We start from the raw sequence: 27,732 nt of genomic DNA, 5'->3' as shown, positions 1-27,732 counted from the left end.
GGTGGCTTATTGCACCCCGCGCACCGGTGGGAACGTATACCGGGCACCCCTCTCACAGCAGGCCTATCACTGCATGTTTGATATGTTGGTGGCAGAGGATGAAGCCACCTCCACCGAAGAGTCGGAGTAAGGGCAGTGGAGTCCCGTTGTAAGTTGTCCCCGTTGGGACCACCGGTGTGTTGTTTAAAAATTTGAAAGAATGATGAGAATAATTACCGAACATTCATCTGATTTGCAGAGTGATTGAAACCGGTCGTTGCCAGCACCGTTGTCCCCGTGGGGACTGTGTGAAAAAAGTTATGCGTAGAAACTACTACGGACAAGCCCGAGAACTGGCAGGGCAACCACAAACTTGTGGTTTGTAAATAAAAAAAAATATGTTTTAAGGCTTAACCGTTACCGCCTCCGGAGAGGCTGATTTGGAGGATGGGCCTTTAGGGAAGTGATGGCCCAGGCCCGCCACTACCGCAACCGGTGGCGATCCTCTGGGGGTTTCAGGGGTTCCCCATGGACGTGGGTCCCCTGAAAAGGACAGAACCCGCTCGGGTAACTTGTGCTGGACTGGGGTCAAGGGGTGCTGCCCATTTGCTTAGGGGCAGCATCAGGGCCAGGTTACTTGGGTGGGAGAGAGCGGAAGCCGTTACCGTTTAGCAACGTTCAAGTAAGAGTACCTCCCGATGTGGGAAGATGTTATTATATTTGTAATATGTTTACCGTTTATCTTTTCCAGTTTGTGAAAATAAAACCGGTGATGGACGGGCAGCCCGCGGACGGTCTGCATTTTACTAAGGGGGAATGTGGCGCCCTGGACAAGCCACGGGCCACAGATAACACCTACACACCCTACACTCCCGGTCAGGCACACCAAAGTCAGACAAAAACCCTTGTTGCTTTCCTCCAGGGGCTGATGTTCACACCAGGGGGTGGGCCAGGCGGTTGATCCTGCCCACCGAGGAGTTCACAGTCCCGGAGGCGGGAAAAGCAGGCAGATGAGTTGAGGAGTGGAGAAAGATTAGAGTTGGAAGTTAAAGTGGAAGGAGGAAAGTGGCAGTTAAGCGGCCTGAAGTTGGTCCGGGTGTGTGGCCCGGACGGATCAGCAAGGTTGGCAGACGGTGGTGACCGTCTGCAGGAGTGGCCTATTTGAGCTAACCGTAAGGACCGTGGACGGGCGGTGGCCCGGCGGTACCGGACCAGTATGCAAAGAGAAGCCAGCACCATCCAGCAGGGGCTTACGGACCCCGGCAAGGCTAGGAGTCGCCGTGAATTTGCCAAATCCGTTAGCGAAGGGAACCTCCTGGGTTTCCCAGCAGCCAAGTCCCGACAGAAGGCAACCGTCCAACCGAGAGAGGGAAACACAGTCACCGCCAAGGCTAAAGCTCCCAGGGCCAGAGCCTGTGGGCAAAAGGTGCTCCTTCAGCAACCTTCAAGCTGGAAAGCGGGTTACCGGTGGGAACCCATTGGAACCGTTACACTACATAGGTGCAGGGAAAGGCAGTCACCATCAACCTGCCGGGAGAAACAACACCACAGCCGTCTGTGGGACCCGTCCATCCAGCCGTGTGTTTTACCGAGAACTGTGTCTTCATCATTGGCTGAGTGAGTACCACCATGCCGTGCGGCACAGCGCTGTCCCCACGACCCTGCACCTCACCAGGCCCCGTAACCCGCCTGCAATCCATCCCTACCCCATCACCGGGCCCCGGGACAACCAACCCCCTACCCACGGAGGGGAGAACTAACATCCAAGCTGCTCCCTGTCATCGCTACCGGGATCCTCGTCCAGAGCAGCGGTGGTGTCACCAATATCACCACAACCGTGGGTGGCGTCATGGACAATAACCAAATCCCCACAATCCAATCCCCACCCTTTTCACTCACGGGCGAGGAGCGCCGCTCGAGTCCCCGGGATCCGGCCCACCGCTCGAGCCACCACCGAGCAGCAGTAGCCGCAGCAGCAGCGGCCAGACCCGAGCAGTGGGAGAGCGCAGCGTCCCCTCCTCCGCCCGCGACATATATATATATATATAAATATATACATACACACACACACACACACACACACACACACGTATATATTATATACACATACATTTTTTTTTTTTTTAATATAATTTCATTAATTACATATAGCATTATTACCAAGGTGCAACAGTTGGATAATCACATGACTTATATTCTGAATATCTTTCATTTTAATTTCAGTAAAGTATTCCCAAGCGTTCGACTTCAACACTATTAAAAACAAGAACTTCTAATTATATGTAAGAGAAAATACTCTGCAGAAAGAGCTGTAATACCATTTTACTTGTGATTGAAGTTATATTTGGCGATTGCATTTCTACACAAGGACATTTTGCCATTATTCAATTCAGAAAAGCAGTGCTGACATCAAACAAAACCCGAGTTCTTTCTTTTTATAGAACAGAACCATTTTTTTTCTCTCTAAATGTAGCTGCCCACCATCAATGTGTCATGAGAAATGATATCAGAACCAGGATTATTTCTGTTAAAAAATGCTATAATAGTTGTACCTGTTTCTGTACAGACCTGAGGAGCTGTTCTTAAAATCTATTATTTCTGTCATTTCCGTAGTCTCTATAAAGGCATGTTCCCATGGCCGTATTTTCACTCGGAGTGCAATACGTGAAAAAATGGATAGCATTTGGACCAATGTTATTCAATAGGGCAGTGCAGATGCCAAATGATATCAGTGGCGGAATCTGTGCGGGAAGAAATGGCAGCATGCTCTATTTTCCTGCAGAAATCAGTTGAGAGTCACCCATTTAAGACTATGGGTACGAGGGGAAAAAAAAAACAAAAAAACGGATGCTAATGCATTGGATTTTTATGACTACATTGCATTTGCAATTCTGTAATACAGGAAACAGTCTTGTAAATTAGTTATAGCGACTACTATAAGAAAACAATGCATGCAAATTGCCCAAAAGTGAGAAAAAAAAAAAATCATATGACGTTTCTGGATGAAATCAGACTGCTTTTTCACACTAAATAAAAAGACTGATGGCACTTCCTAATAAACAAGTGTGGACAGGTACATACTGAACATGAGATATATTATAACAAATAAAGAGACAATTGCAGTCTGCAATGTTAAGTAATGTTAACAATGAATATAGGAGTATGAACATACCTTACGGCTACGAATATATACATAAATTCAGACACAGCGTATAACAAAGGTCAGTTTTACGTGAGCCCAACGCTAACGTAAAGGCGTATCTTCATTTTTCTATACAGTAATGTGACCTAGCCTAAAAATCAGTCATTTATTACCTGATAATTAATGACCACTAGAAATCCCTATTGCTCCTAGTGATGGCAAGTAGAATGTACTGAAATGTATACAGGCCAGTCATTTTTTTTTATGTGAGCCCAACAGGCAACATCAAGACGTATTTCAACTGTTTTTGTACAGTCATATGACCCAGCCTAAAAATCAGTAAATTATTTCCTGATAATTAATGACCACTAGAAATCCCTACTGCTCCTAGTGATGGCATGTGGAATGCACTGAAATATATTTAGGCCAGTCATTTAATTTTATGTGAACCCAACAGCCAATATCAAGGCGTATCTCAACTGTTTTTATACAGTCAAGAGACCCCAAACTAAAAATCAGTCATTTATTTCCTGATAATTAATGACCACTAGAAATCCCTACTATTCCTAGTGATGGTACCTAGAAGGTAATGAAATATATCTAGGCCAGTCATTTATTTCTTAGATAGCTTTATTAGAATCAGTTTGCTAACTTTATATAAAGCATTCATTATAGCACCATATTAAAAAAAAATATTCTACATTTACAAACTTTTGAGTGTTTCTTTAAAAGTTTAGACTAGTGTACAGTGGTTGTCTCAAGAAGACAAGCTGTGCCAATATGTCCTATTAGATGGGTCAGTTTGGGAGGACTTGACTTTTTTTGGACTGCCAATGAATCCCGACAGTGTTCTATTGTACTTCAACCTGGAAAATAGCTAACAGGCGGTTCTGGGTTGTCAACCATCTGCTAGGCGTAACTAATGCTCCCTGGTGCATTGCATTCTGTATTATGAGGATATTCTCCACAATAGTTTGAGGGTGCAAGACAGCACCCCATAGAAGTACCGTACAGTGGTACATTGACTGTATCTAGCTCCTAATTTTATTTACGGTTACTGAGAACTTTATATATCAATCATTTGATAATAGTATGTCATCAGTTGAGCACTGGGTACAGCAGATTATTTTTGGAGAATATGGTGTTTGCTGCACAACTTTGCATTATTTGGCTATTGCAAACTGCATATATACATGAAATTGTCCAGGCAGTCTGCATATTACTCTGTAGTGACATTTCAACACATAATTTCATAGTAAGCAACTGTATTATAATTGTGTGGTGACAGCTGTGGGGTGCCGGCTATCGATGAATTTGCGTCTACCAGTCCTAATGGCTCTTACGAGCCCCACTCCATTGAAAAAAAATATGTTTTAAACAAGCTGGAACAATGGGCAGCAACTAATAGAATGTTTTTTACCAGGGAGAAATGCAAAGTCATACATCTTGGCAAGAATAATGAAATGAGCATATACAGCATGGGAGGAATGGAGCTATTCAAAAGCATGTGTGAAAAAGACTTCGGTATACTAATAGATCACAGACTGAACATGAGTCAACAGTGTGACGCAGCAGCAAAAAAGGCAAACACCATTCTAGGATGTATTAACAGAAGCATACAGTGTAGATCACGTGAAGTCATTATCCCCCTTTACTCCTCTTTGGTCAGACCTCATGTGGAATATTGTGTCCAGTTCTGGGCACCACATTTTAAAAAAAGACATCAACAAACTAGAGCAAGTTCAGAGAAGAGTGACCAGAATGGTGACTGGTCTGCAAACCATGTCCTATGAGGAACGGTTACAGGATTTAGGATTGTTTAGCTTGCAAAAGAGAAGACTGAGAGGAGACTTAATAGCTGTCTACAAATATCTTAAAGGCTGTCACACTGTAGAGGGATCAGTTTTATTCTCATTTTCACAAGGAAGGATGAGAAGCAATGGGATGAAACTGATGGGCAGGAGACACATTAGATATTAGAAAAAACTTTTTGACAGTGAGGGTGATCAATGAGTGGAACAGGCTGCCACAAGAGCTGGTGAGTTCTCCTTCAATGGAAGTCTTTAAAAAGAGGTTGGACGAACATCTGTCTGGGATGATTTAGTGAATTCTGCTTTGAGCAGGGGGTTGGACTAGATGACCCAGGAGGTCCCTTCCAACTCTACCATTCTATGATTCTATGTCTGATATTTAAAAAAAGATAAAAAAGGGGAACAAAATTAAAAATATATTCTAACGAACTTTTGGTGTGACCATCGGTGTGCATGGGAGGTGATCACAGGGTGCTGATAGTTTGCCATAACAGTCAGGGATCTGCTGAAGACCCTTGTGTCACTCATGATGGTTGTATGAAAACCAGCCTGTGACTGTCAGAGACAATTTTTGGTATATACAGCAATTCTGTGGCATTGCTGTATATAGGCCAAGCAATCAGATGATCACAACTTCAAGTCTACTAAGGGGACCAAAATAGTGAAAAAAAAAAGTTTTAAAAATATATGACAAAAATAAAAAAAAAATATAAAAAAAAGTTTAAAATCACCCCTTTTTTCCCCCCATTATAAAATAAAAAAATTACACATTTGGTATCGCGGTGTTTGTAAAAGTCCAATGTATCAAGATATAAAATAAATTAATATGGTAGATGGTGTTATGACAACAAATTATATAAAACTGCCAGAATTGTGATTTTGTCAGCAGCTGCACCAGCACAAACAAAATATATAATTGCAGGCAATCAAAAAATCATATCTACCCTAAAGTGATATAAAAGATATTGGTTCAGGGTGCAAAAATCAAGCACATAGGTATATATCCCAAAAATTGAAAACGTTACAGCTCTTAGAAAATGGTGACAAGCAAATGTAAAACAAAGAAAAAAAAACTTTTTTTTTTTTTTCCCCTTCTTAAAAATAGTATCTTTGGTATCTGTGTAATCACATTGACCTGGAGAAACATATAGTACGGCTATTTTTACCATAAAAAGAATGTTGTAAATAAAACAAACAAAAAAAAAACCCAAAACCTTCCTGGAATTACCCTTTTTTTCTTGTTATTTTTCTGCACTGGGACTTTTTTTTCCCCCTGTTTCCAGTGCATGACCTACCAAAATGGATGATGTCATTAAAAAGTAGAACTCATCCAGTAAAAACAAGCCCTCATATGTGTTAATAAGTGAGAAAAAAAAAGTTATGGCTCTTAGAATAAGGGGAGGAAAAAACGAAAGCGCAAAAATGGATAATCGTGTGTTGGGAAGGGGTTGATACCGCATGGAAGAAAAATTCAGAAGAAAATGTGTCTGGTCAGGAAAGGGGACATTGGTTTGGTCATCAAGTGGTTAAGCAGCTGTATGAAAGTGGTACTTGGCTGATGTGTAGAACTGTTAGCTAGATACCATACTGTATGAAGCATAGAATTGGGCATTTTTTTTTAACATAATAGAGGGCTAAAGTAGGTACCACATAGGGCATTATCAAGGGGTAAAGTTGGTATCACATAGGGCAATATCCAGGGGTAAAGTAGGTACCACATAGGGCAATATATAGGGATAAAGTAGGTACCACATAGGGCAATATCCAGGGATAAAGTAGGTACCACATAGGGCAATATCCAGGGATCAAGTAGGTACCACATAGGGCAATATCAAGGGATAAAGTAGGTACCACATAGGGCAATATCCAGGGATAAAGTAGGTACCACATAGGGCAATATCCAGGGATAAAGTAGGTACCACATAGGGCAATATCCAGGAGTAAAGTTGGTATCACACAGGGCAATATCCAGGGGTAAAGTTGGTATCACATAGGGCAATATCCAGGGATAAAGTAGGTACCACATAGGGCAATATCAAGGGATAAAGTAGGTACCACATAGGGCAAAATCAAGGGATAAAGTAGGTACCACATAGGGCAATATCCAGGGATAAAGTAGGTACCACATAGGGCAATATCCAGGGATCAAGTAGGTACCACATAGGGCAATATCAAGGGATAAAATAGGTACCACATAGGGCAATATCAAGGGATAAAGTAGGTACCACATAGGGCAATATCAAGGGATAAAGTAGGTACCACATAGGGCAATATCAAGGGATAAAGTAGGTACCACATAGGGCAATATCCAGGGACAAAGTAGGTACCACATTGGGCAATATCCAGGGGTAAAGTTGGTATCACACAGGGCAATATCCAGGGGTAAAGTTGGTATCACATAGGGCAATTTCTAGGGGTAAAGTAGGTATCCCATAGGCCAATATCCAAGGGTAAATTTGGTACCTCATAGGGCAACATGCAAACTAAGGCTATCTCTGCTATATACCATTAAAAGGAAATCTCTACAAATGTCTTCCGTCACAGCAGGTGGGTAACAGTTTGATGATCTTTAGGTTTTACGGACAACTTTAGCCAAGTTTTAAAAACTTTTCAAAGTAACAGAAAGATTAAAAGCTTTACCTTAATGAGGATCTTCTTATTCTATTCTGTCCTTGTCGCTTGGTGCCCTCCGGATGGCCAATTTTCTTTATATTCCATGAAGAATTGCAGAACGTTTGTGACCCCAAATCCTGTTAACCTCCTTGAAAGCAATCAAACAAAGTAACATTATTTCGCTAGTATTTATTGTCCTCTAGTTTTTGTGCAGTCTAAGTTGAAAACCGAATAAACAATAAACAAAAAAAAAATAAAATAGAAGAGAAGCTACTAGGATTAACAATTGGCAAAGCACAAAAGTTTCCATTTCACGTCCTTTAATATTTCTAAAGGGTAATTTAACTTAATCTTTTGAGGAGTCAGAGCAATATGTAAGAGGATAACTTGTAGGATCCTTGAGATGGGGCCAAGACAAAAGAAAGGCAATTCTCTAACACACTACACTTCAAAGATGCTCAAAGATGATATTCGCCCTGAATCCTGGAACATGCAATCCCAATTCAGTATTATCAAAATGAAGTACCATTGCACTTGTGTTTTTGAGAACAGGGACCAAAACTGAGCCTATTTTCTAAAAAATCAAAATGAGAAGTATCAGGATATTTCATCTTTCAAAGAGCCCCTTCAAAATACATTTTTATTTTAAATAAATTTATGAAATGCATCTTATTTTTATGTTTAGATCTGACTGAAAGAACAAACTCTGGCTAAGGCTACACAGCTATAAATAATAATAATAATAATAATAATAATAATAATAATAATAATAATAATAATAATAAAAACATAAAAAAAAAATCTGCATCCATAAAAGTCTGTTTTGTCAAAATGTAAAACTAATTAACCTGATCAATAAACAGCATAAAAGAGAAATAGTTTGAAATGGCAACATTGCTATTTTTTGGTTGACTTGCCACAACTACACTATAAGATAAAGCAATAAAAACATAATATCAACGGCAAAAATTGTATCAATAGAAATGTCAGCTCTTTCCAGAAAAATGAGCCCTCACACAGCTCCATAGATGTACAAATGAAAATGTTATGGGTCATGGAATATTAAGCCAAAAATTAAATTTGTTAAAAAAAAATAAATATTTTTTTTTTTCACCATTGAAGGCCTAGTTCACACGTGTGTATAAAATACGTATGTGAAAAATCCAAAACTGGTACAGGTTTCATCCATGTTTTCCATCAGTGTGCCATGTGTGTTTTCCTGATATGGATAAAGAAACAATGAAAAAAAGCTTCTCCTATACGTTGCAATGTTAAATGTCAGGCACGTAACTAGCAGGGTTTACCTAGTACTTAGTAAACCCACAGAAGGGGTTACAACACACAGGGAACACATGGGTCACGCTACAATGGAGGTCCCTGCCGCTAGGGAGAGGGGTGAGGGGACACCTCCTGAACTTACCTCAAGCTGCCTCCTGAGCTCCCTAGTGTCCCTTTACAGGTCTTTGAAACCTGTCGCCGAGCCGGATACCTTAGGCTCTCAGCTAGCCCTACACTCACCTGGCTAGTGAGCAGGCTGACAAGATCGCTAGTCTTGCCACTACAATACAGAAACACAAGGGAAAGAATACAAACAGGGGAAATAGACATGCAAGGAAGAGATACTACAGGCAGCTTCAGTGCAGCAAACACCGCTGCACACAACACGACAGACTTCTTCAAGGGCATGCTCCTTCCAAAGTTGATCACATAGAAATGAGGATTCACTTTCTATCACAGGCATCCTGTGATCAGATTACATGACTTAAATAGGGAAGGGGAGAGATCCCAAAGAGCCACACTTGAGATTGGCAGTTACAGCCCACAGCCAAGAAGGAAAGGGTACTTATCCCTTACAGCACCACAAGGAAAAGGAGGTTATTAAATAGCAGTATTGAACCTGCCAGTGGCAAGGCGTTGTGACCTTTTGACACCAGATTTAGCTGGGTCTCCCTAGAGTGAGATACACTCATAACATGTAAACACCTACAGCACATGGACGGCACGCGCATGCCATCAGTGTGCTGTATTTGTTTACACTGTCCCATAGACTTGTACTGACCTTTGTCATCCCAGGTAGAAGAAAAAAAATGGACATGTCACCATGTGGTTCACATAGCCACACAGTCCATGTGAAACTAAGGACATGTGCAAACATGGTTATAATGGGTTATTATACCATAGGTTATAATGGGTACATGTTTTATCCTTGAAAAAAAATAAATGCCGCAAGTAATGGAAACACGTAAATGTGAAGGTGGCCTAAATGGGTTCTTCAAAAATGTAACAAAATGGCCTCATCAAATTATTCAAATGGTAGTTTATCCCAACCATGTCTGAAGGGGTTGCAGTCGGAAGAAACAGCTCTCTGTCTCAATCACATATCTGTATTTAAGCACATGGACCTGGGAGATGCCGGACAAGAGTATTTGCAGAAGAATAATTAAATCTTAAATCTTCTCCTTGTCCAATTGGACACATAGGACTTAGTTTTTCAGAAAAAATCCTTTGTGTGCATTCAGTTGGGAAATTTGTTTCTTCTCTCTTCACATGAACATTTTTTGTAATTAAAACTGGTATTTACAGTAGTATATCATTATTTATTTATTTTAATGCTGCATATGTAGCACATTTGTAGTGTATTTGACTAACAGGTCATCTAACAAAACCTAGTTGGTTAAGATTATTGCAGACATGGAGGCCACCATAGGAATCATTGCTACAATTGCAACCATTGGCACCTAACAGTATATTGGGCTGCTAAAAATCACTTACTATCTGGATGTACATACAACCAATAAAGAAAGTAGTTGATGAAAATAAATATCAAATATATTATATCAAATATATTATACCCTGATGACGGTAATACACCGAAACGCACGTTGGGACCTGGTGCCGGCACAGCAGAAAGAAGTGATGACTACAAGCATTGTCTCTTGATATTCACATGAATTAAATAGAGTCACTGCCTGTTCTTTGTCAGCTCATCACAGTGCATGTAACGATGGTACAGTCACTTTTTCTGGCCTTATTACTTTGTATGATTGATTTTCCCCTAATGGTAATTTATGTCATGGCCAGAATCCTATAGATTGTTCAGGTTTTTCTTATAACTCTGTGTGTATTATTTCGCTGCCAAACCTATACATTCTTTTGCTGTGCTGCTCCATTTGGTTATTTATTCCCCACTTAGTATACCTTGCAGTATATATATTTTAAATATTAATATCAAATATATTTTATTGAATAAGTTTCATTGGCTACTTTCTCTTTATCGGTTGTATATTTAATATGTAGTAGCTTGTCCAATTTGCATATTATTGCCACTTGGTATTTATTGCCTACACCCTAGTTGTTTTGGCATATTTTGGGTTATAATTATCTGGGCGTACAGTAAAATCTATTTCTCGGAAGGATTTAAAGAAAAGAAGAATCAATAGTCACTAGTTGACCATTGTCCGGTAGCTGCGGGGTCCACCGCCGGTTTCTACTTGCTGCCACAGTGATTATGTCCTATCCCAAACACTGGAGCCAATCACTAATGGTGGCAGTGATCCCTCACTGTTTGTGATTGGCTGCAATGATTACATGTCCTTGTGATAGGATGTCAATATAGAAACCGGAAGCAAAGGCTGGTGTTGAATTGGAGAAAGACAAATCGGAAAAGAGGAAGGTAAGTTGTTTTTGTTTTTTGTTTTTGGTTATTTTTTTTAGTTGATCTGAAAATATTGTGAGTTTTTTAATCTTCATAGACTCTTTAAAGTTTATATACATGTTGGTTAACAAGTCTAATATTAAATCAGATTTATCAATTAAGCAATAATTTATTGATCTCAGTGTGTGGGAGAGAACATAGCAATGTAGTAAGAAGTTCAGTAACATATATGTGCAGAATACATTTTTGTTAATACATTCTATTTTGTTGACAGCAGTTGTTAACCCGGGCGAAGCCGGGTAGTACAGCTCATATATATATATATATATATATATATATATATTATATGAGCTGTACTACCCGGCTTCGCCCGGGTTAACAACTGCTGTCAACAAAATAGAATGTATTAACAAAAATGTATTCTGCACAGAAACACCACACAACAAATAGATATAAATGTAATTATAATGTCTGTCTCCCCCTCTGTATATATCTCTCGGTCTCTCTCTCTCTCGGTCTGTCTCTTTCCCAGTCTGTCTATCTATCTCTGTCATTTTCCCTGTGTCTTTCCCTGTCTGTCTCTTTCCTTCTCTTTCCCTGTCTGTCTCTCTCCCTCTTTCCCGCTGTTTCTTTCCCTGTGTCTGTCTCTTACCCTGTCTGTCTCTTTCCCTTTGTTTCCCTGTCTGTCTGTTTCCCTGTGTCTGTCTCTTTGTCTATGTCTGTCTCTTTCCCTGTCAGTCTCTTTGTTTGTGTCTGTCTCTTTGTGTCTGTCTCTTACCCTGTCTGTGTCTGCCTCTTTCCCTGTGTCTGTCTTTCCCTGGCTGCATTGTGACACACCAACATTCCATATAAGGGCGTGGCTGCGCATTCTTCTGAAGTTCTGGCTGCACTGTGGCTCCCAGGTCCATTCGCTTTAATGGAGGCAGGTTTTTTGGTGAATAACTGTAAAGCGCGGGGTTAAAATTTCCCTTCAAAACATATCCTATGACGCTCTCGAGGTCCAGACGTCTGAGTGTGCAAAATTTTGTTGCTGTAGCTGCGACGGTGCAGATTCCAATCCCGGACATACATACACACACACACACACACACCTTTATATATATATTATATATTATATATATATATATATATATATATATATATATATATTTATCCTTATTTCCATGGACAGTTTATGAGTTTTAACCTGTATTATATTACAATGTGCTTCTTGCATTGGCTCTAAAACCAGACGTTCTGCACAGTCTTAGTCCTTGAGGCATTATGGTGCATAAGTTTGTAATTCTGGGAAATATTTGTTTTGACATTGTTTTTACAACCTCAGATTTTCAGCCGACAATGTAACGTTGCAGACCGGCTTTTTATTTGAATTGCAAAACAAACTGTCATTCTTCTTTCTACAAAGTCAGATTTTCTTTTTTTCATTTTTAAACAATGTGGTTTCATAATTTGCATATGAGGTGGGAAGTCGAATTCTACGTTCTCTGTTTCAAATTGTTTGTCTGGCAATGTGTATGTTCAATAAGGTCAGCAGAGGACAGCAGGGATGAGATTTTATAAAATATCTACCTTACTATACAACTTTGGAATATTGTATGCCAGCTCTCATTTAGTTGGTTGTTATCTAAGAATAAGCAAACGTAGTAGCGTCTCGCCCACTTTGCTTAGTTTTTTATGACAGTTTCTAGCCTTGTTTGTTATAACATACTCTTAAAGGAATCTGTCAGCAGGTTTTTCCTACCTCATGTGAGAGCAGCATGATGTAGGCAAAGAGATCCTGAATCTAATGATGTATCACTTAGATTACTGTGTACAGCCATTTTGAAACAATCAGTATTTTTAGATTTAGCAATACAGCAGAGTCCATAGAGCTGCTCCCGCCCACACAGGCTCTCTATAGAGGTGGTACATTGAGAGTGAGGTTTCAATCAGAGGAGGGGGCGTGTCTGACTGCTGTGCAGGTGACATTGTAGGAGAAGCAATAATAAGTATCCTGCTGTTTAAAGAAACATGTGAAATAAACAGATCGGACTATGACAGGCATCCCTGAATTCTCTGTGTTAACCCTTAAAGATTTTAACGTACTTAGGAACAAAAGCCTGCTGATGGATTTCCTTTAAAGCAAATATATGATCAGAATGGACAATGCAAACTGCATACAAATTATATATAATGGATGATTTCCTCAGTACAGTTAACATTGTGGGGTATAGATAATTTAGGGACAAAATGTATAATTGGTGAAGAAAGGTTAAACTTGATGGACCGAGGTCTTTTTTTCAACCTATGTAACTAGAAGTCTCACACGTATTGTGATTAAAATATGAAGCAGGCCTCATCCTCTTAAAACGGATGATGAGGAGGGCCATTTATCATTATTTCACACTTGGGCAACTTCCTTTATTACTTAGGTTCTGGTCAGTCTCCTGCTGGCATTTTGTCTTTATATAGCTTTCCACGGGCAGTTGTCTGATGAGTTGGGTCTGGGTTCTGCTCTGCCCCCATCTATTTTGAAATCTGCTGACTAATATTGAGGATAACTATAAGGGGTACTTTGCGCGTTGCGACATCACTACTGCGATATCGTTGGGGTCAAATCGAAAGTGACGCACATCCGGCGCCGGTAACGATCTCGCAACATGTAAAGCCTAGGAGAGAAGATGAACGAGCGTGAAACAGTCAAAAATCGGTGATCTGTATCACGTCGTTCATTTCCATAATTTCGCTGCAGCGACAGGTACGATGTTGTTCCTCATTCCTGCGGCAGGACAGATTGCTGTGTATGAAGCCGCAGGAGTAAGGAACATCTCCTTACCTGCGTCCCGCCTGCAATGAGGAAAGAAGGAGGAGGTGGGCGGGATGTTTACGTCCTGCTCATCTCCGCCCCTCCGCTTCTATTGGCCGCCTGCCGGGTGACGTCGCTGTGACGCCGCATGACACGCCCTCTTAGGAAGGAGGCAGGTCGCTGGCCTGAGCGACGTCGCAGGGCAGGTAAGTGCATGTGAAGCTGCCGTAGCGATAATGTTCGCTACGGCAGCTATCACAAGATATCGCATCTGCGACAGGGGCGGGGACGATCGCGCTTGGCATCGCTACCATCGGCTAGCGATGTCGCAGTGTGCAAAGTACCCCTAAGAGTTAGGGTCCGTTTTGTTTGGGTACACAGAGGTAGGATGGATTTTACATTTTTTTTTTCATTAAAACAGTTTCAACTAAATACCTTATATTATATTCATGTACTACTACGATTCATTTTGTCACTTACTACAAGATATTTGCTCATTTTGTTTTGAGCTTAGGTTCTGTCTGGTACATTTCCAAAGTGGGAATATACATCTACATATCACACTTATACCAACATTTGTTCGGCTCATGTCTTTGGTTTTTGATCTACTTGTTGTATTTTAGCCAGCCCGCAAAAACGTAAATAAACCTTTTTTCGTGTACTATAATAATCCAACTATTGTATCCGTTCTGATGGAAGTTGCCGATCAGACCAGTCCCCATCATCACTGCGCCTATCCTGAGAAAACCCATTAAATTTAATTTAACAATTTTGAGGGGGTCTTGTTTCGGATTATCATCTCAGAATAATACTCATGTTTTCTTATATGACGCCCTGACCTATCAGGTCGTCACAAGGGTGCCATGCAATCTGCCCTTCTGCATGGTACCCGCTCCTCCTTTGTTACGGGTCCTGTCAATTTGGTGTTGCTACCAACAAGTATACCTAAATCCTGAGGAACACACTGCACCACACCCACCAAACACCCATTGGGCAGCTTGAGGGGAATAGGGCCACCCAAATGGAGGGATGGAAGAGGGAGGGCAGAGATGTCAGTTGAGTAGTAGTTGAGCAGCTAGACAGCGGTGACAGCACAGGTCACGCTGTGGAGTTAGGCTCCTGTACCCGTCCCAGGTGCCAGACGTTGGCCTGGCCAGAAGGAGCTGGAACCCCGGTCACAAGGTGGTAGTGACAGGGGGCACGGTGCTGCTACAGAGAGCAGGCCAGCTGCCTTGTGCTACAACCGGGCAGGGGCCAGGGCACGACGGGGTACACAGACCCTAGGCTGGGAAGAAGCTTCATGCAGCCCAGTAATTCACCTGACGGGAACGGATTCTTCAGGAACAGTTCCCCACCTGCTCCAGAATCGGGGTACTAGCGCAACAAGGGGAATAGGACTTCCCACAACCATCCAGAAAATCCCAAGCGTGAACCCTGAGAGCAAGCTCACCCTGCTACCATGCAGGTGAGTGGGACCCGAATAGTTTTAAGCGAAAGGGATCTATACGAAGGACACACAGTGCCAAGGGACAATGCTTCAGACCAACCAGCAACACCAAAGGGGAACGGACCCAGTTTGCTCGACCAACAGAGAGGGAGTATTCAAGAGTTTGGTTTACCTGGTGTCAGCGTCAGTGACTTTGGACTGTGTGAGTACCCAAAATCCCTTCACCCCCGACGGTTCCCCACTCCATCCATCACCAAGTCCCGGGACATCACTCCCCTACCCACGGAGAGGTTAACATCTCGAGCTTCCACGCCATCGTCCCCGGGCTCCCCCCCAAAAACGACAGCGGTGGTCCCTCACGTTAAAACACACCGTGGGTGGCGTCACGAACATTATCCCATTCACCACCCAAAACATTCCCCCTTTTTATTCCGGGTAGCCGCGCGACCCCGCCTCGGATTTGGAAACCCCTCGAGTCACTGTGGATCCGGGTCCGAGCAGCCCGTCGGCTGTCACGGGGGCGGCACACTTACATGTTAAAAAGTAAACAGATTAGATATTTTATCTTTTTTGACACCAGTCTTCCCACTTTCCTCCCGTAGACCATGTTTTGCTACACTAGAAAACATTCTAGAAAAAAAACATTTTTATTTATGTCTTTATCAAGTTGTTAACCTTCTAAAACGTCTACAGAATAATTCCCCTAAACTTTATACAAATCTCTGAATTAAATTTTATTGACCTAATATAAATTCTTGTCAATGAGTAAAACACGGTAACAGGCACAATATTATTTTTTTAATGACAGTTTCATCATTCAAAATTCATAAAGGTTTTTAATATATAGAGTTCACACATCTTCCAGTTTCCTTCTGACCGTTATATACACATTGTAGCTTTATAATTTTTTTTTATAAACCTATAAATGGTTGTATGGAGAGATGGAGACCTCCTATTATATAAGTTATTCAAAGACTTCTCTCCGAAATTCTTATTTAATGGAAACTCCAAAATCAAATCACTGTTGGATGTAACATCTATAATAAAACAAATTGTAGAATCCTACATGTAAAAACAGGGTATAGTGCAAATGTTATGGTATTAAGACTACTTCTCTTTTATGTTAGAGTTATTAAAGGGACTCTGTCAGCATAGAATGACTGTTCAAACAAACTAGAGGCACTCAGTGTATCATAACGGGGACAAACATTTGAATGGAACCTGTCACCACATTTTGGCTTTCTAAATTAAAACTAACAGCTCCTGTGCTGCATTCTATAAAAGGTGCATGTTACCCCTTCTGTAGACCTAAAAAATACCTTTATAAAATTTCCCACCCCATATGTAAATTGTCCGGTCCAATGGGTGTGTCCTAATCTGAACCTATTGTCCCTCCTTTCGTCTTCCTCCTGTGCTGATTGACGGTGATGACACCTTCCTCATAGGCGGAGGCGGGCAAAATCTGCATATTACTGCCTCGTGCAGGCGCACTTCACTCTGCCCTATAGCGGGCAGATACAAAAACATAGGTGTGCCTGCATGAACTGGAGAGTTCTCTACAGGTATGAGATTTTGCACGGTGGTATGGATGACACTCACTTCACTAACATCGCTGGGCAAAATCTCGCACCTGCACAGAGAACTCGTCAGTTTGCACAGGCGTACCTATGTTTTTGGCTCAGTCCGCAACAGGGGAGAGTGAAGTGCGCCTGTGCCAGGTCGGAAATCTGGAGATTTTGCCCTACTACATGGATGGCATCCGAGGCATCATCCATGTCAATCAGTACAGCATGAGGGTAAGGCATAGATTATGACGCCCATTGGACCACACCGGACAATTTACATACCGGGTGGGAGATTTTAAAAAAGGTAATTTTGGGGTCTACAGGAGGAATCAGGGTAATTTGCACCTTCATAGAATACAGCACAGGTGCTTCGTAAAGTGCTAGTTTTCGTTTGGAAGGCCAAAATCTGGTGACAGTTTCCCTTTAAGCGCACGTCCCACCTGCTTGTCTTCCCTCAATCTACACCCTCCCTTCTTTGTTAATTGACAGCTCTGGCTTCAAAAAGCCAGAGAAGGATGGAGAAGATTGAAAACAAGCAGGTTGTAAAGTGTACTTCTAGGTTTGGCCTCACCATGGTGCACCCAGCACCGGTACTTGGTTTGAACGTTCTTCGTATTCTTTAGGAAGTCACCAAAGCCTTATTTTTCCAGTGTCTGAAATTCCTTCGTTCATATAAATGTGATCTATAAAGTGTCCATCTTCCCAAGTAACCGCGTTAGCAGTATCCGTGTCCGGTACAGAATATTCTTCCACTGTCTTCTATTAAAATATTTGAGAAGTAACCTTATTATCATTAGTGTTGTGTTATGATGGACATTAGCTCATTAGGATGACACTTATGGGGAAACTCAGAATCTACATGTCAATGAAGTGCATTGCATCATTAGCAAATATCCAATGTGAATTGTAAATGTAATGCCTAGTTTCAGTCCTACGCCATAAAGAAAAAAAAAATGGCAAAGTTGATGCCCCTGCTTAGCAGAGGTTTCATTAGTAATACTATGTCCCAATTAATTATGATAAATTATACATCAGTCATTAATATTTAACATTAACGATATGACTATTTCTACAGCAGGACTGATTAACTGAAAACTTTTTTTGTAACTTTATTAAACCTGGAATGGATATAGTCATCACAAAAATTAGACATAAATAAATCGTATAGACATATAAATATAAATTTATTACTGTTTCTTTTAGCTCGAGATATCCAGACATAAGTGATAGAGATGAGTGAATAAATTGCATTGGAATTTAATTCTACTCAAATTTTACAAAAATCCGGAAATCTGGATTTTTTGGAAATATGTCTGCTCTAGTGTTGAGTGAGTACTTAGCGAGTACTGTCCGCTACTCGCATATTCGTTACGAGTAGCGGGCGCAATGTAAGTCAAAGGGAAATACTCTCTAAGTAGCGAGTAACAAAAGTCGTACTATTCGCTACTCGCACTAAAAGTACGGCTTTCGGATTACTCGTTACTTAGCGAGTATTTCCTATTGACTTACATTGAGTCCGCTACTCATAACAAATATATGAGTAGCGGACAGTACTCGCTAACAGCATAGCGAGTACAAATAGTTAACTCCTAAATAAATAGAGATGTAGCCCTGCACCACTGGGTTTTACCTTGCGGGGGTCACACAGTCGGGTGCAGTGTTGCTTGGGCACCAAACATTCACGGCTGGGGAGTGCTCATCCTTCAGAATTTGAGACGTCCAGAGAATGTTCATATAAGAATAAGAAGGGGACCGCACAATCCTCAAAGCCAGTGATACTTCTTTATTTCACACGGTGTAGCATAAAAGGCAGGGAAGGAGCTGGGTGCAGGCTCCTCGCAGGGACGACGGCCGTTTCGCGTATGTGTACGCTTCGACTGGTCCAGTATCACTGGCTTTGAGGATTGTGCGGTCCCCTTCTTTTTCTGATATGAACACAAATAGTTAACTACTCGGTCAACACTAGTCTGCTCGGATTTAGCAAAAGTGGCGGCCGCTAGCTGCTGTTTTTCTAAAGAGAGAAAATAAATTAAGCTTCAAAATGCTGAACTTTGAAAATCATAGAATGAATGTATAAGCGTGAATGCATTGTTTCTATGCATATTTTATATCCATAATTACCTTCTTGTACTTCATGTGTTTGGCAATATTAAACCAAACCTAAAGTGAAAGATGGATATGAGAATTGTTTTTTCTCTTGATGATGAATCTAGAAGTAGATCATGTCTATTTTATTTCCTGCCTTGTTAAATTAAAGATTAAAATGTAACTGAAACTGTCTTTCTTCATAAACTGTTCATTTAACGTTACTCTGTGATCGTTGTAGTCAATACTGAGAATTGGCTTAATACATGTTTGTCCTTCCCAAGAGCTTGCAGTCTAGACAGTCTAACGAAAGAAATAAATGTCTGTTTAAAGGCATTGATTAAAGTGTTCTACATTCCTTCCTTTCAAGCAGCTACTATAGGAAAATCATACAAAGCAACGCTAGAGTATGAATTATTCTTCTGTAATAGGCTGTGAGAATGAAATACATCTAGATCACTTGCACTTCCCAGGAGCAGTATATTTCCAATCTATTTTTCCTGATGTTTATCAACTTGTGACTACAGATGTCATCACAGATTAACAAGGCACTATAGGGATGAAAGAACACTGAAAAAAGCCATGTTTCTCTCCTTGGATCCGGTCTTCAGTAGCATCTGCCACACGGTGTTTGGCACTAAACTCGCCGGGTGTCATGGTGGCCTGACATTCTGTTCAGACTACAGACTGACACTCAATACTATGGTGTCTCTGGTGCTTCTCAGTTGCACATTCAGGCTCAGGCATCAATCAGTTGTGTGTTCATTAGTCATCGGGCTAGCATGAGTTAAAAGGAAACCAGCAGGCTGGCAGAAATTAAGTCACATGTTGCGTGAGACCCATCACAGTTACTCCCCACCTTTTTAAGATGGAGGAATCTGTTTTCCCATGCCAACTATAGCTTTTGCAAATCCGGCCCATTTGCTATTGTGTGTACTGCATGTTGCTTGGTGTGCTGTAGAAACCCTCCTGTTGACTGGTTATTTCCTCCTTATTAGTATTGTCTTATATTATCGTGTGTGTTAGCTGTGTGATAGAGTTTTGGTTTCCCAGTTTGTCTATATCTGTGGGTTCAACTGTTCCTGTCCCGGTCCTCCCCAGGGGATATTAGATCAGGGCTGTAGAGGAGCAGGGCAAGGAAGGCAGCCAAGACATTTTCACCAGAGGTATCTCTGGGATCAGGGACAGCTAGAGATCCCTAACCTGAGGGCCAGATTAGAAGCCCTGGTCCTGATATACCCTCACACCCTATGACACACAGAGCCTGAGCATAGAAAGTCTGCTGATATACTGTATCATCAATAGGTGACTATGCCACTCAACAGTGCCAAGGAGCCTCACTTACATAAAAGTGCCTGCTGTTGGTCTAACATATCTATGTAATGTTTAAAGAGTAACCAACATTTAAATCATATAAGTCAATAGCATGCCTGAAAATAAGAAACTTTGAAATATAACATATATGAGAAAGCTTAGTTGCCATAACTCATCCTTTATTTTCAAATTTCTCAATTCCTGGGTAAAATCTCTAGTCTATGAAAACAGATTTTACATTACCAAGATAAAATGGACATCTTACCTATATCTCTCTTGGTTTTCGTAAAAATCTAATGTGGGTCTCTAGCAAATGTGGCAGAAAAGACTTGGCATCAGAAGTTAATTTTAAAAAATTGGATCAGTTGCTTCTTAAATGTTTTGTAAAATGTACAAATTGTCTCTCCAGTAGGTGGTTAACTTATCTGGTCCAGGACTCATACCCGGTGTTGTGTCCACCTTTGAGAAGTCCATATCAAAGTAGTCAATTGTGCTTTCAATACATGTTGATAAAACCACTTCAGCCACAGACTTCACATGTTCAGTAGGAACAAGAAGATATATCTAGAATCTCAGCTGGGCCTCCAAATTGGCCCTTTTGATGTGTGGCATGTATGTAGCTGTTATATGAGGGTGTAGTAAACCTGATTGTTGGCCACATTTAGCTGAATAATCATATAAGAATTGCCTAAACTGGTCTCTGTTATGCAGACACTTTTTGTGCTAAGGACTTGTGCTCATCTCTAGATTTAACTATTTCTGCCGGATGTTTTATAAAGAGTTTGAAATTTGGAAAGCCAGTTCCCTTTAAATTCATCTCCATCACCTCTCCATATAATTTATATCCATCTAAAGACACATTTTAATTCTTCAGACTGCATGGGTAAAATGAGCAGGTCATATGTTTCTAGGAAAAATTCTGTGGCAGCATTCAGACCTGCTATGCATGGACGTTCTATCAATAAATGGTCTCTCCGTCTATGTCCAAGTCCACAAATGGACATTTAGTGAAGACGGGAGACCGCACAATGAATATTGGGACATGGTCAGATAGCATTATGCTGCCAATCATGACCTGTGACCACCATCTACAGCCAAATCTGCAAGGAAACAATCCTGAATGTGTGCACTACACTTCAGGATTCTCAGACTTTGTTGGCATAAGGATTTACTTGCAGATTTGTGAAAAATCTGAAAGCAAAAAGGCAGCTACATTTTTCACCTAAAAGGAATGGGATAAAAAAAAAAAAAAAAAAAAAACAAACCACGTAAAAGTACATACAAAATGTACCCAAAAGCAAGGGTATGCAGAGTTTTTCTGCCAACACTCAGAATATTTCTCTGCTGGAAACACCAATGTTTACATGAACCTTATGTTGTCTTTTTTAATAATTCCCAATAATCTCCCTCAGAGGAGAAGAAATGGTAAAATACCAAAATCTGTCAGTGGGTTTAATTGATTACAGGATTTGGGCAAATTCTCTTCATGCCCAAGTTACATGATACAGATGTAAATTTCAATCTTTACTCATTGCAACCTCTTATGATACTGTCATGAGTATATCTCAGCAGTGGTGTTTGCTGCACTAAAGCCGCCTGCAGTGTTTTTCTTTGCATGTCTTTTTCCTCTGTTTGTATTCCTTTCCTTGTGTCCTTGTATTGTAGTGGCGAGTCTAGTGATCTCGTCAGCCTGCTCACTAGCCAGGGTGAGTTTAGGGCCAGCGGAGGGCCTAAGGTATCCTGCTTGCAGACAGGTTGAAAGAACCTGTATAGTGATGCTAAGGAGCTCAGGAGTCAGCTTCAGGCGAGTTTAAGAGGTGCCCCCTCACCCCTTTCCCTAGCAGCAGGGATCTCCATTGTATCATGACCCCTGTGTCACCTGTTTGTTGTAACATCTTCTAGGGGTTTAGCAGGTACTAGGTAAACCCTGCTAGTCATGGGACAGATACATATCAGATGGGCATTCATTTATTTAATTGTACCATTTCCACAATTCTTCCCCAATACCTAATGTGATTTATGAAACATACTTTCTATAACTTTCTGCCCCTGACTCCTTGGTGCATTTATCAGTCAGGACTACTCTTGCACTTAACTTAACGGTACAAAATATATGTTAAAAAAAAAAAGTAGGAAGCTGAATTTTGAGCATTGCATGCAAGATGTTGAGGTGTCTACTTTATACTGGCAGCCTTTTATTTGTAGTCTGTGATGAGTTACATTTTGCGCATTCTGCAGAGTACATTTTTCCTCTGCAATTGCTTGAGATTGATGGGCGACGCTTAAATGAACATCCCATTTCAATTGCAGCAATAATACACATAGCTAAAAATGCCATCCTAAGCAGCTTTGTGCAATCTGTAATGATTTGCCTTTCACTTATTACCAAAGATAAGTCTAGAATTATAATTAATGTGCCTTTATAAAGTGAATGCATCAGAATTTGTGCCAGATTGTATGAGAGAGTGTCACTCACAAAACTGGATTATATATTCCATGCTCTGAATGGCCTTATGCTGAAATTCTTCATAATTCTCTCCCAAATAAGATGGAGAAATTACTTGAGAAATTAAAGATTTCTTAAATTCTAAGTCAAGAGTCACTTTATTATGAACAGTGCAAAATTGCGAAGCAGTGTTCTCCGTATTTTTTTCCACTTAATTTCTTATTTTAGGTCATCAATAGTTATATATTATGGATTAAAACAACACTTCTCTGTGGTAGGTGCTCAAGTAGGATCCAGTCCCGTATGTAGCAAAAAGCAAACCCCTGGCACTCAAATAGTTGAGGAAACTGGTATTTTATTGAATAAGTTTGACCAGGTACAGCACAGACGTTTCAGTCTAACATAGACCTTCATCAGTGTACAGTGTAGATGGTCTGCTCAGCTTGTGAGTGAAAATAGCAATGGTGTAACTCACGGTGTCCACCGCCGTGTGGCAAAAGTGCTTTTGCCACACAGTGGTGGACACCGTGAGCTAGACCAGCGCTACTTTCACTCACAAGCTGAGCAGATCATCTACACTGCACACTGATTAAGGTCTATGTTAAACCGAAACGTCTGTGTTGTACCTGGTCAAGCTTATGTGCCGCCCCCACGTCAGTAGCCAGGCTGCTCGGATCCGGACCTGCGGTGGCTTGAGGGGTGTCCGGACCCGGGGGTCATGCAGCCACTCGAATGAAGGGGATATTTACAGGGGATGGTGTATTTAGAGTTTGTGACGCCACCCATGGTGTGTGGTAAGGTGGAGTACCACTGCTGCAGCTGGGAGTACCCGGTGGCGATGTTGTGGGCAGCCAGGTGTTTAACCCCTCCACGGGTAGGGGAAATGCCCCGGGACATGGTGATGGGGGCAGCACATGCCGTTAGGGAAGTAGGGGCCACTTGCGTACTCACTCAGTCCATAAAGATGACACCGATAACTTAGTAAACCAAAGTTGTGGACACTGCTGCCGCTGAGAGGGAGCTAGTTTGGGTCCCATTCTTCTGGTGTTGCCTGATGATCTGTGACCTTTCCCTTGGCACCTTGTTCTCTTCTAGTTGGCCCCTATAGCTTGAAACCAATTGGGTCCCGCTCCCCAGTGTGGCTAACTGAGGGAACTTGCTCTCAGGGTTCATGCTTGGGATTTCCTGGACCGTTTTTGTGGAAAGTCCTATCCCCCTCATTGCGCTAGTACCCCGATTTTGAAGCGGGTGGAGAGCAGATCTTGAAGGCTCCGTTCTTGTCGGGTGAATTGTCAAGTTGCCTGAAGCTACTCCCTGACCTTGGGTCCACATACCCAGTCATACCCTGGTCCCAGCCCGGTGATGGTACAAGGCCGCCGGCTGTCCTCCACGACAATACCGTGCCCCTTGTGACGATCCCCTGCTATCGGGGGCCTAGCACCTATTAGGCCCAGACCACCGCCTGCTACCTAATACTTCCAAGGAGCCCAGCTCTTGACCTCCTCTCTCCTTTGTTTCCAACACTACACTGGCCTACTCCTGACACTCCTGACCTCCCCTTACCAACCACCCCAAGTGGGCGACCCTATTCCACTCAGGCCATCCACTGGTGTGTCTGGTGGGTGTGGTGCAGAGTGTTCCTAGGATTTTGATTAGCTGGTTTTGGCAACACCATTGGTTAGGGACCCATAACCAAGGAGGAGGTGGATATTGCACCGAAGGACAGATTGCACAATACCCTGTGACGACCTGATAGGCCAGGGCGTTACACTTACTCAATAAAATACCAGTTTCTTCAAACTATTTGAGTGCCAAGTATTTGCCCTTTACATCAATAGTTAGATAAACTGGAGAATTATCCAGTCTGCATTCAACTGTATTTTTAATTCTTAATTAGTGATGGGTGAACTATTAGTGTTCGGATAATGCTTACTGAATACTGAGTACTGTGCTCGTATTTGTCACTGCAAGAAAAATCCTCCGGTTTCCTATTGACTTGCATTAGGTTCATTATTTGGGACTAGAGATGAGTGAACCTGAGGTTCAAGGTTTGGGTTCGGAAAGAGTCTACCCAAAAAACAAAAGTTAAGGTTCGAAGTTTGAGTGAGTTATGGGTGTAAACCACTCAAACGAGCATCACTGTGCTTGGGTATGAGTGATGCTCAGCCCTGTGTAAGCTATGGTCAGTGTTCAAACGGTTCACACTGGTGGTGAAATCAGCATGATCAGATGTAGTGTGCACACGCAACCCTCCACCGGAAGTGTTCTGTTTATGGCTGGCAGCATGTAGGTGGGGCCAATCACAGACTTCCATTGAGGTTCAGATCAAGTCGGGGTCACTAACAGAACTTTTTTGTAAAGTTTGACTGTACCTGCCGAACCGAACTTCTAAAGGTTCGATCATCTCTATTTGTGACGAATACCGGAAAAGTACTTTGAGATTTGTTATGAATAATCTGAACACTAATTATTATTCTTCTCCCATCACTACTTTTAACATTGTTTTTGCTTAGTTTTTTATTAAAAAAGTGATAATAGAGACAGATAAATACATAATAGAGTATGATGAATAGATACAAATGTAGGAAATAGAATCTCCCATACACAGACTAACGTGGGTCAAACCCACTGATGTTGGTGGGATTGGCAAACAGTCTAATGTGTGGGGGTGCCTTCCAACACTTTCCCAAAAAAGGATGTCAAGGAAGAGAAGGATCCAGCATGCCAGATTTCTGATGGTCAATCCTTTTGTTTCTGGAGAATAAACTGCTGCCAGAGGAGTTTGGCAGTGGCTCTTTGATAGAGAACACAAAAGTCCTTGGCCCAGCTGAGCATTTCTGTGCATGGGGTAGTCAGGAGAGATAGCAGTCAAATGATTTTAAATGGATTGATTAAAAAAATGCTTGGCATGTCCTGATTTTTTGATTAATAATGGTTTGCCAATTCAAGCGTGTGGCTGATTCAATAAAAATTAAAAGAGTGGCCATGCTACATTGTGTGCTTACTAGATCTACAGGTAGATAAATAAATACAATGCAAAAGAGGTAGAACTGAAGATAGTCTGCAAAGAAGGTGGATCCTTTATTTACCTAGAGGGACATTTCAGAATTACAAGTGCACCTTTTTCTACCACACTTTTTCCCTCCACTCAACTTTCCATTACTATGCTTGGATACAGCACTCTGTGAACAGCCAGCGTCTTTAGCAGTGACCTTTTGTGGCTTACCCTCCTTGTGGAGTGTGTCAATGACTGCCTTCTGGACCTCTGTCGAGTCAGCAGTCTTCCCCTTGATTGTGTAGCCTACTGAACCAGACTAAGGGATCATTGTAATTGCTTATGAAGCCTTTGCAGGTGTATTGTGGTAATTATTCTAATTTTCTGAGATAACAACTTGGGTTTGCATTGGCTGTAAGCCATAATCATCGACATCAACAGAAATAAACGCTTGAAATAGATCCCTCTGTGTGTAATTACTATATAATATATTGATTACCTTTTTGTATTGAATTACTAAAATAAATTAACTTTTTGATGATATCATTTATTGAGATGCACTTGTATCTCATGGAACCTTCTAACGAGATTGCACTTAAATATGACATTTTAGGATGAATTAAGAATCCACAGTATGCTATATTTTGCTGATTTATTTTGGCCATCAATTACAACACTGTAAATACATGCAATTTCAGAGGTAATACATTAAAATTTCCAGACAACAGAGATTTTCCCTTTAATTCCCAATTTTTATAGAAATTAACAGGATTTATCATTTTCTACAATTCCCTTATCGTATAAATACATTATATAAGACACTGAATTATTTGGTATCTTCTTGCCCATTAAGACAATTTAATGTTCGTTTGGAGTCTTTATTTATTACTTACGCCTCCAGAGGCTATATATCTCACATATGAGATTTCATATTAAAGGTGTGACAATCTTATTGAGGCCTGCAATAATACATGTTCCCCTAAAGACTGTAATAAAAACATTATTACAAGTAAAAAAAAACAGTTTTCAGAAAGTTTCCGACTTAATCTGAGTAGGTAGTGCTTACTTTCAGTTGATATAAAAGCTAAAATGCATAAAAAGAAGTCTTAGTTACAAAGTTTGTGATTAGTGGATCTGACATAATTCGAGTTTGCCGAAAACCATGCAGACTTTTCCTGGAAATTCAATTTGAAGCAATATTATTCTCTCCAAATTGAATGTCCTTTATTGTGCTCTAAGGTTTGTCCAGACTCCAGAGCATAATAAACCTAATATATTCTTAAAAAATAAACTTCAACTCACCACTCACCTGTCTGATCCTCAGAGTTGCCTTTCATATTCCCCCTTTAAGAGCCACATCTGCCAGCTTGGCCATTCTAGACCAGATTACTGTGTGTCGCATGTTTTAAGGTCTTTGACATGCAACTCGCAGCAACCAATGGAGGTTTTGTCAAAGCTGGAAATCTCAGCCACAAGTGAATGGAAGAAACAAGAGATCCTAAGGACTGGACAGTGTGCAATGAGCAGCACTGCCCACCATCTGGTCCTTTTTTATTCTTCTGTTTTTCCACTGCCGCATCTTTGACCCATTAATACCAGATCTGAGACGTCTGGCTGTAACTATGCCTCAGTGGTTACAGCCAGAATGTCATGACGGACATGCCATGCGCAGTAACCTCCAAGACTTGGTTGACACCGGAAGTTCCTGCTTAAGGCCCCGTCACACAGAATGGTCAGAACCATTTTCTTCAAAGGTGATGTCATGCTGGGCAGGGCGCATCGCTGTGCGACACTGTGTGACAGGGTCCCAATCACCGCTGAGATCGTTATACAGGTCGCTACTGCGACCTGTATCATTACTGCATCGTTGGTAAGGCCTGACTGTGTGACATCTC

General features: G+C 41.3%; 1 protein-coding gene across 1 annotated transcript in view; it reads right to left on the bottom strand.

Annotated features, from left to right (window-relative positions):
- The window catches only part of LOC142251167 (5-hydroxytryptamine receptor 2A-like), a 639,303-nt gene that overhangs the window by 302,424 nt on the left and 309,147 nt on the right, over positions 1-27,732 (bottom strand). The window contains exon 3 of the mRNA XM_075323709.1: positions 7,573-7,693. The gene's annotated coding sequence lies outside the window, so the exon portion shown is untranslated. The remainder of the gene's footprint in view (positions 1-7,572; positions 7,694-27,732) is intronic.

The sequence above is a fragment of the Anomaloglossus baeobatrachus genome, chromosome 9, assembly GCF_048569485.1.
Source record: "Anomaloglossus baeobatrachus isolate aAnoBae1 chromosome 9, aAnoBae1.hap1, whole genome shotgun sequence".
Classification (NCBI taxonomy): domain Eukaryota; kingdom Metazoa; phylum Chordata; class Amphibia; order Anura; family Aromobatidae; genus Anomaloglossus; species Anomaloglossus baeobatrachus.
Note: the sequence above shows the minus strand (reverse complement) of the source record. Positions and strands in the feature narration are given on the sequence as shown.